Below are 10,361 nucleotides of genomic sequence, written 5' to 3'. Positions count from 1 at the left end.
ATTAAGAAGACGGATTAATATTGAAATTAACGATAAGAAAATAAATGCAAACCACAAAATTGAACCTTAGCCTCTGAGTTTGATCACCCACGAGCCAAGAAATGTCTCAACTAATGTTAGAACTGAACAATAAGATGATAAAAACCAGAAATGATCAGTATATTGCCTTCTTTGTGCATGTTACAATGTGTGCTACAAATGACCAGAACCCCTATTTATATTGTAGGGGTGTTCTACTCTTGGTATAATTTTATACAAGGTAAAAAATTTCATGATTTGCTAATTAATCGGCTTCTTCTTGATACGCCCCGAGATTTCCACCGTGATCCTCGACCGATTGCGGATATTTCGACTTTTCATTATTTGGCTCGGTAAGTTTCTCTCGATCTTGCTTGGTCTCTGGGTCACGAGCTCGACGATCTAATTTTGCGCTTTAGTTCGATGTAACCCGACCTCGAGCCTTGACCTGTCATGTTTCAGCTTCGATTGGTCAAACAATGGACGAACCCGATTTCGACCGTATACACCTGAGCCTGGAACTTCTGAGTAGTTCTGAGTATGATCTGCCACAAAGCATACATCTGATGAAGTTTTGGCAAAAGAACTCCTGAATGGACCACAGATGAATATCCGTTACAAGCATTTGAAAGATTGGGAAGAAGCTAGAAGAAATTGAGAAAAAGTAAGAAAATGAACAGTGATTCGATCTTGAAGAACAATATTCCCTACACTTTGCTTTGTCCTAACAGTGAGCTTGGACTTACTGGACGGGGAATTCCCAACAGTTTTTCAATATAATTCTTATCGGCCAGAGGGCCACATATAGGTTCTATGTAATTGAATCAATTGATTTATTGGCAAAACATATCTCTTTTATTAGCAATAGCATTAACAAAAGCTGAAATATAAATGCCGCTAAAGGTAATTATTTTTAACGGCAATAAAATAGGTTTTACCAATATTTGGCATAAATGCCGCTAGAGGCTTTAGGGACTTTGGATCCAATGGCATTTAATTAATTGCCGGCAAATATACTTTTGCAGTAATAAATATTGCCGCTAAAAGGAAAATTTATTGCTGCTAAAAGTCTCTTTTGGTGTAGTGAATATTATAATTTTTGTATGCACTTAAGATGTTCTTGTCTCAAGTTTGAATTGTCCAAAAACGAAACTTGTTCTTCAAATTTCAACAATGCAACACATCAAATCTGCTTCAAATTAGCTCAAATTTGATACATAGGTTCCAAATATCACATATAACAAATCACATTCATCAATTATTATTGAAACAATAATAAATATAACAAAACCATTTTGAAACTAAGAAGAAGAAGAAAAGAAACCTTAAGTAGTAGCAAAGAAAGGAGAGTTTCCGCAGCTCACTACCTTAAGACATCATAAATCACCTTAAAACCTGCTCACAAATGTTGTGTAAATATGCGATCGCTATTTATTACCAACCAGCCTAATTTCGACGAATTAGAGTCGATCGGGAATCAGTCGATTTTTCCAGGTCGGACGGTATTTCTTGATAGTTTTAGGCGCTTTTCTAATAGTATTACCACAAGCAATGCAAGTGGTATGAGTCTTGAGTTATAGGTCCCGAGAGGTGGTTATATAGCACAAGTTACGCAACATGGAGAAAAAGAACCAGACTCCACACGAACAAACAAACTAGCTAGGCAGCAATAGACGCAACCTGTATCCTCCATGTCCATGCCAAAAGGAATTTTAATATGACGTTCTACTTTCATAGAGGACCATATAAAATGCAACAGAATCCTTAGTCTGACGTTTCTTATCACATGTTCAATGTGTCCCCTTAAGCTACCCTCCAATTTTAACCAAACAAGAACCACACATATATACACACAAAAAACATAACAACAAGAATATGCACGTATTTATCAATGGCTGAACCATCTTTATCACAACGGTTGCCACCTCCACCTGTGCCGACGTCTTTGCCATCCCCACCACAACAACCGCCTCCAGCGGCTAGGCCAAATGTCGTCGGCGAAACGGCTCATCCAATACACAAAACCTTAGACACTGCAGCCAACATAGCAAACCTTCTACCCACCGGAACAGTCCTAGCATTTCGTATGCTAATTCCTTCATTTTCCAATAAGGGCGTCTGCCAATTCTCCAACAAGTTGTTGACTGCAACCGTCATCGGGTTCTGCTCCGCCGCATGTTTCTTCTCTTCTTTCACCGACAGCTGCGTCCTTAGCTCCGACGGGAAGTCGTCGTTTTACGGTATAGCCACCACCAGAGGGATACACTTATTTAACTGCGATAATGATCCCGAGAAATTGGAAGGAATAAACATGAGGAAATACAAGCTCAAGTGCCTAGATTTCGTACACGCATTTGTTTCTCTATTGGTGTTCTTGGTCTTTGCATTTTGTGATTCTGACGTGCAAACTTGTTTCTTTAGGCCAGGATCCAACGTAAATGCCTTGGTAATGAACCTGCCCTTAGCAGCTGGGTTTTTTGCCAGTTTCTTCTTCTTGATCTTCCCTACTACGCGTAGAGGAATAGGATATGCTGGCTTGCCGGCCTAAACACACTTATGCTTTGGTTAATTAATTGATCACCACTTTTTTCTGGTGGAAATATGAAAGATTTAATGCGTATACAATAACTTTGTGTTTTTTTTATACATAATAGTAGTAGGGTTTAACTTTATATAACGGGGTAGTTATCAGTTTATCTAGTTTTATTGGAAAAATTACGCGACACGTCAAACATATACATTGTATTTATCGTTTGCTATACTCTCAAAAAATTTATCATTCGTAGCTATATTTGAATTTTATAGCGAATCCATTAAACAAGATGACAGGTTTTCAATGTCTTTGACTTATGTTTTGATGATTTAACAAACTTTGTCAAGAACCAGATAGGGAACCTGACACACTTGGGCTACACTGCAAGTTAATAGATTCCAGCTCAATGTGAATTGCTATAGCTTTAGGGGATAGAGAACCAAACAAGGACCTGATACTCTTGTTGTTCCCTCATAGCAGTACGAAGTCAATGGGACACAGCTGGAAGCGACGTGACTGCCTACACTGTTTCTGCCTGCACTGCACTGTTTCCAGTGCCCACTTATTCCTTGACCAACTGAAGTGCTTACATCATTTCAAGTGATGTCATCAAGGTGTATCAACAATGAGTTTATATCAAAAGATCACTTGAACATTTCGGTTCCTCATTCAAGCCTTTTGCAAAACAGAGAAATTAATTCTCACGAGCTTGAAGAACAAAGTTAAACGCTACTACGGACCTGTTCCTAAAGTTAGTATTTTGTTGTCCCTAGTTGAGTTGTAAATTTGTGATTGTTCTTATTGTATCTCCTAAACTGCTTATCCAGAAGCGTTGATTAGGAACTCTCTTGTAAAATCCGTAAACTCTCTGAGTTTATGTTGTGATTAGGTTTAGTCATAAGTTAAAGTCTTTGTAACTAGAGAGTGACAAAGTGGCTTGTGATGAGAGTATCACAAGTTAGTTAAAGTCTTTGTAACTAGAGAGTGACAAAGTGGCTTGTGATGAGAGTACCACAAGTTAGTTGAGTTGAATTCTTTGTAATGGAGTCATTACAAAGTGGCTTGTAATATGGGTTTACAAGTTAGTAAAGTTGAAAGCTTACAAGTGTAGGTCGTGGTTTTTGTCCCCTTGAGTTGGGATTTTTCCACGTAAAAATCCTCTGTGTTCTTTACTTACTGCAGTTTTATTAGCATTCTCAGCAGAATCTCATAGAGGACTAGGTACTCTACTATTTGGTGGACTTACACAAACTAATAATTGGTATCAGAGCGAATTCCTCTTATCAGGCTAACACCTAGGAAGGATCCTCATGGCTGCTCCACCAAATTTTGAAGAAGGTCAATCTATATACCGACCACCCAGGTTCAATGGACAATACTATGGGTGGTGGAAAACAAGAATGCATATTTTATCATGGCTGAGGATTCTGAGTTATGGGATATCATTTGCGATGGTCCTTATGTTCCAATAAAGGTACTGGAAGAACTTCCATTTCCAATGTCAAAAACCAGTAAAGAATATACCGACGCAGACAGGAAAGCTGTGGAGAAGAATTTTTGTGCCAAGAAGATTCTGATATGTGGAATAGGACCTGAAGAATATAATAGAAGTTCCGTTTGCGACACTGCTAAGGAGATATGGGAAGCTTTGCAAATATCCCACGAGGGAACCACCTAAGTAAAACAGTCTAAGATCGATATGTTCACTACCGAGTATGAACTCTTCAGGATGAAGGATAATGAACCTATTCAAGATATGCACATAATATTCACTTTCATCATAAATGAGTTACACTCACTTGGTGAAATCATTCCTAGAAATAAGCTAGTGAGGAAAATCCTTAGTACTTTGTCTAGCCCTTGGGAAAGCAAGGTGAATGCTATTACTGAATCAAAGGACTTGCAGGAGCTGACCATAGAAGAGCTGATTGGAAATCTGAAGACCTATGAGATGAAGAGGAGATAGACAATGAAAGAAGAGAACCAAATAAAGAAAAGAACCTGGTACTCAAAGCTGATAGCAATGACTCAAGTGAGGAAGACAGTGACATGGCTTACTTAACCAAAAGATTTCAGAAGATGGTCAGAAGAAATGGAGAAATGCTAAAAAAGGGCAGCTCCAGCAAACCAAAAAACTATGATCTTTGTCATAAGTGTGGAAAGCCGGGACACTTCATCAAAGATTGTCCTCTCTTGAAGCAAGAATTCTCCAAGAACAACACTGAAAAGGCAGCTAAGAGGAACCCGGTTCCTTTTAAGGACTTCAAAAGAAAAAGATCTGCTAACAATGTGGTGAAACGGGTTCTTGCAGCATGGGGAGATTTCTCTCGCAAGTCTGAAGATGAAACTGATGCTGGTGATAGTTCCATGATGGCAGTTGAAGGCGAGGAAAGTGAATATGACTCAACTTTTGCTTTGATGTCCCAATCAGTTGATGATGAAGACGATGACAACAAGGAGGTAAATTTCAGGGATGTTCAGAGAAATCTGAAATCCTACTCTCTTAAGAAACTCATGTCTTTAGATAGTGTATTGATTGATGCCTATCATAGTCTTGTGGAGGACATGGATTCCTTGACCTTAGAACTAGGAGAAGATGAACAAACTAGAGATGACTTAGTGGTTGTAGTTATTGGCCATAAGGAAACCATTGAAAACTTTAAAGAATAAAGAAATGATCTTTTGCCAGTAATTGCAGACCTAAGGGAAACAATAGAGAGACTAGGGACTAAGTCAAAACCTGGTAATTCTGGAAAAGGAAAAGAGATAGCAGTGAGGAACACATTAGGCTTGAAAATGAGTTGAAAGTTGTGAGAACTAGGATGTATGTTGAAACTAAGAAAAACAAGCACCTCCAAACTAATCTAGAAAGAGTAAAAAATGATCTTGAAAAGTTCCTAAAGTGGACCTGGTCCTCAGAAGCTATCACTGTCATGTACACTAATAACGATAGAAACAGGCATGGAATAGGGTTCCAAAGGGAGAAAACTCCTTACAACCCTCACAGTAAGTACGTCATTGGTTCTGATAACTGGCTTTGTACCCACTATGGGAACAATGGCCACTTCAAAGAGAATTGTCAGGCCAGGGTTCAATCTGTTCAGAAAAATAAAGTGTTTGCTAAAAAAGTGACTACAAAAGAGGGACCAGATTCTATTCACAAAAAGCGCACATTACCTGCATGGACTAAGAGAGCTCTTATTCATCCTCTTGCCTACTACAAGGGACCCAAACTTGCTTGGGTTCCTAAAACTAACTCTTGATCATTTTGTGCAGGGAACAGTGAAAGGAAGCGATCAACAATGATTCATAGATAGTGGGTGTTCAAAGCACATGACTGGGAACACCATGGACTTTCTTTCACTAAAAGCCCTGCAAGGAGGGAGTGTATCATTTGGCAATGGGAAAAAGGGGTACATTCTCGGAGTTGGAAAAGTCGGGATGTCACTCACTCATTCTATTGAAAATGTGTACTGTCAATGGCCTTAAGTACAGTCTCTTGAGTGTCTCTCAGATCTGTGATAAAGGAAACAAGGTGGAATTCTTGTCCAAGATATGTACAGTTACTGATCCGGTAACTGGTGAAGTGGTACTTGTGGCCAAGAGATACAAGAACATCTATGTTGCTGATTTCGAGTCCTTGCAAAGTGGTGATCTGAGTTGTCTGAAAGTTGTTGATGATGATGTTGAACTGTGGCACAGAAGACTGGGGCACGCAAGCTTTTCTCTTCTGAACAAACTAATTCAGAAGGACCTGGTCCATGAACAAACTAATGCTGTTGATGATGATGTTTAATTCTCACCTATTTTGTATCGCCTCCTCTTTTTAATTAATTTTCAAAATTAGCATGAGATGCAATTCTTTGTCCACAAGATTGTTGAAATCGAAGAAGATAAACTGTTTCTTTTCAACGAGGACTAATTATACTCTAAGGTTTGTTTTTTCCTCTCATTCTAAGTATTAGTTTTATACATTGACACACGCAAAATTATGATGCTCCTGCAATTATTATTTTTTGCTTAGTTATTCTTTAATTAGTTTCATATGATAGAATTATAATCAACAGATATATTATTATACACAAAATTATTAGGCATATCGAATTTATAATTTTAGTAAGACTTTGAATTTAAGCTCAATTCTTTGGCGTGTAGGAGACAAGCCATGCCACAAAGGTTTTTCCTCCTTAATTACATAACTTATTTTCCTTTGAAAAGCACAAATTAAACAACATGCATTTCAGTCCGGATAAAAGTATAATCTTAAACAACAATATATAGTTTAATATTTTGGACTTTGAAGTACAATTTTATAGGTATATGAATTGGGGTTGGACAAAGATTAAGAATTATAGTTGAAGACTACTTATCTTACGTAAGCTCATGTGTGCTCTCAATATATCGTTCGCCTCTTATTCTATATATATTTTAATACCAGTATATTCAGAATTGTGATCTCTCTCGCAATGGATGATTGTTGTTGTCTTGAAGCTAGCCTTTAATCTTTTTGAAAGTCATGACATGATATATATATCAATGACTGGCTGATTTGCAACACCCATTCTTTTATGGTGCAGAACTGCATATTTATTTCAGCTAAGGAGTCCTATGAGCACCAAGCTCAACTTTTAAGGTAATCAATGTCTCCTACGTGGAGTGTAATCATTCCAATATTGAAGACTTAAAAATATTTGATTTAAGGCTCCATGGTATTAGCAATACCGAAGTTAATTATACATGCATAACCTTAATTAGTTAAAGATAAAATTGCCCCTTGAAATTTTATGCTTGATTAAGCTTCTTTTTACCTGTTTTTCATTAATGTAAATATTTTGGATCAACAAATGCACAAATTCAGTATAACTAATTTATGTATAACTAATACCAGCATTACTAATACACTCTATTCAAACAAATCATGCATAAGCAGACCTCAAATGCAGGATTGTGTCTTTATACCCCGAGAAGATAACTTAAGATCCGAACACTTCAATTGTCTACTACCAACTATTTAATTGGTAACAACAACAAGAAAGAAGCATATCAATACTGTATTTTCCTATTGATTCATGCAAAAAGGTTGAACCGCAGTAGATGGTACGGAAATTTAAGTAAAACTGGCCAGGCAAAGAAAAGATCGATCCGCTAGCCAACCCTAAATCTAAGTACTCTACTACTCTTTGATTTATAAGACCTTATTTTTCTAAATTATTTTCAAATTTAAATATTGATGGAGAAAAAGAAAAGACTGCTATGTGATATGAGATTGATATTTGGAACCCATACGCTTTACTTGTGTGCATTTTAGACTATTACGTGCAAAAAAAAAACCCTTTTTTATATAAATATTGACTAAAGATCTACGAGCATGACTTTAATAAATATTTCAAATATTTCACATAATAACATGTAAGATAAAAGTGTTATTTGATAAATATTTTCAAATATTAATATATTTAGAAGATTATGCATTTTTAATTTCAAGGGAATAGTTTTACAACAATTCTCCTTTATATATAAATAATAGACTAAAAATTTACGTGCAACACACATACGTAAAAATTAGTGCTTAAAAAGAAAAGAAATACCAACGTCCCCAAAATATACCCACATTAAATATTAAATTTAATATATTCAAGAGACATTATAGTGGGTGCTTCAATGAACAATATTCAAATCTAACAAAGTATAGTATTTTATTGTACAATTATATTTTATACATAAATTAAATAAGAATAATAGTTGATTGAAGGGTAAAAAGGTCACTTAGCTTTTGAGGGGATATTTTTGTAATTCAATTTTAGACTTAGAATTTCTCACTTATAATATAGTAGTATAGTACGATGATAAGGATATAAGACTTCTCTTTGTATTTTGGAACGTTAACGGGCTTTACTATATGTATGCTTAGGGGTGTACAAAGGAAACCAACAAATCGCACCAATTCGATAATTCGAGTCAAACCGAGAAAAAAACCCGATTATGGTTTGGTTTGGTTTGATTTGATTTGGTATTGGAAAAAAAATTCGACCATAATTGGTTTGGTTTGGTTTTAACTAAAAGTCAAACCGAAACCAAACCAACCCGATGACATTACATATATAGAAATTTTAGATATATTTAATATATAAATATACTTATTGTGATGTAATTTATAAATATTTCTTAAAAAATTTCATAATTTTATCTTTTAAGGTATTATTTCAATGTTGGACTTAGAACTTTTGAATGTTCCAATAAGTTTTATAGCCATTAATATTAGTAAATTAAATAATACTAACAAAAGCCCAAACCAAAATCAAATCAATACTAATGCTAACAAAAGAGATTCAATTCAATATTACGAACGGGAATGTATCGAATATCTATTTTTTGTTTTGCAATAATTTAGAGAAAAATACATAACCTGTTTTTATTTTTTCTTTAGCGTTTAGTCATGTAATTAATACTCCCTTATTAGTCTACTTATTTTAGCATGGCTTAGTACTTTTAGATTATATTTATTTTTATTATGACTTTTTAATTAGCAATATTTATATTTCATAATTTTATTTTCTTTATTGTTGAATATTTTAGGATAATGCCATGACACATCTCATATTTCGTATTATTTTCTTGGAAAATACTTCATATAGTTGTATCTTACTACGATTAAAAAAATATTTTGAGCACAATTTATATGTTTTGTTCTACGAAGATTTTACCGGAAAAAAAATAAAAAAATCCGAATAACCCGAGAAAAACCGAGAGTGAAAAACCCGAGTTTTATTGATTTGGTTTGGTCTTTAGATTTAATAACCCGACACAATTGGTTTGGTTTGATAATTGTAAAATCTGAACCAATCCGACCTATGTACACCCCTATGTACGCTTGTTGAATTATAAGCGCTCAGTGTTTGCAAATACAAAATTAAAATTTAAAAGAGAACGAAATCCTTAGGCTAATTAAGATTTAAGAATAATGATTGACTATCAGACATTGTGATCTCCATTTGTTGAGAAAAAAAAGTATTCTACTAATGTTACATGTCATTTAATAAAGAGGTAATTCACTACTAGAATTATTCAAATTTACAGCGGCCTTTTCTGACAGACGAAGATAAATCACAAATATTTGTTATGGCCAGCAGTCCATAATTGGAAATATTTTAATTTCAATTCATAGTTTCTTTCTCCGGCAAGATAAAATCCAAAAATATCATAAGGGCATATTTGGACATTCTTGATATTTTTATTTTTTAGCGTAAATATTTCATTCTTCATTTAGTAATTAATTATTTATTTTTGAAGAAGTAGAGCAAATTTTCATATAGGAAAATTTTGTTCCTATGCCATATAGGAAACTATATTACCAAATATGTTCATAGTTTGCATATTACCCTTCATGCTAATAGTATTTTTACAAAATATAGACAATTCATTAAACAATGAATCATTGTAGTTGTATGATTCCTTATTTAGGCGCGCTAAAATTGGGGGATTAAATATTCTTCCAGATCTTCCACAACGCAAATCACGCTCATTACTCTTCTTCGTCAGTTTCATTTCAAATTTAGCGTCTTTGCTTTTTCGATACGCTGTGTTTCAAACTTTTTTCTGATTTCACAAATCAAAAATGACTAAATCTTCTACAATTCTTCTACATCAAACACAATTGTGTCCAAATTTCAGTAATACAAAGCAAAGGAAAAGAGAGCAGCAATTTCACCATTGACAGCCATTAAAAAGCTTCGAAGCTTTGAATTCAGATTTGGGTTTTCAAAATTTATTTGGATTGGGTGTTGTTGCAAATAATTGGGAATATGGTTTG

At 34.9% G+C, this 10,361-nt stretch overlaps 1 long non-coding RNA gene across 1 annotated transcript; it reads left to right on the top strand.

Annotated features, from left to right (window-relative positions):
• Positions 1-1,563: 1,563 nt before the first annotated feature.
• On the top strand, positions 1,564-3,659 carry LOC107820147 (uncharacterized). The gene is made up of 2 exons (XR_012711391.1): positions 1,564-2,464; positions 3,032-3,659. It is a non-coding gene; the product is annotated as an uncharacterized LOC107820147 (long non-coding RNA).
• The last annotated feature ends 6,702 nt before the right edge of the window (positions 3,660-10,361 follow it).

Source organism: Nicotiana tabacum, chromosome 7, assembly GCF_000715075.1.
Source record: "Nicotiana tabacum cultivar K326 chromosome 7, ASM71507v2, whole genome shotgun sequence".
Lineage (NCBI taxonomy): Eukaryota > Viridiplantae > Streptophyta > Magnoliopsida > Solanales > Solanaceae > Nicotiana > Nicotiana tabacum.
Note: the sequence above shows the minus strand (reverse complement) of the source record. Positions and strands in the feature narration are given on the sequence as shown.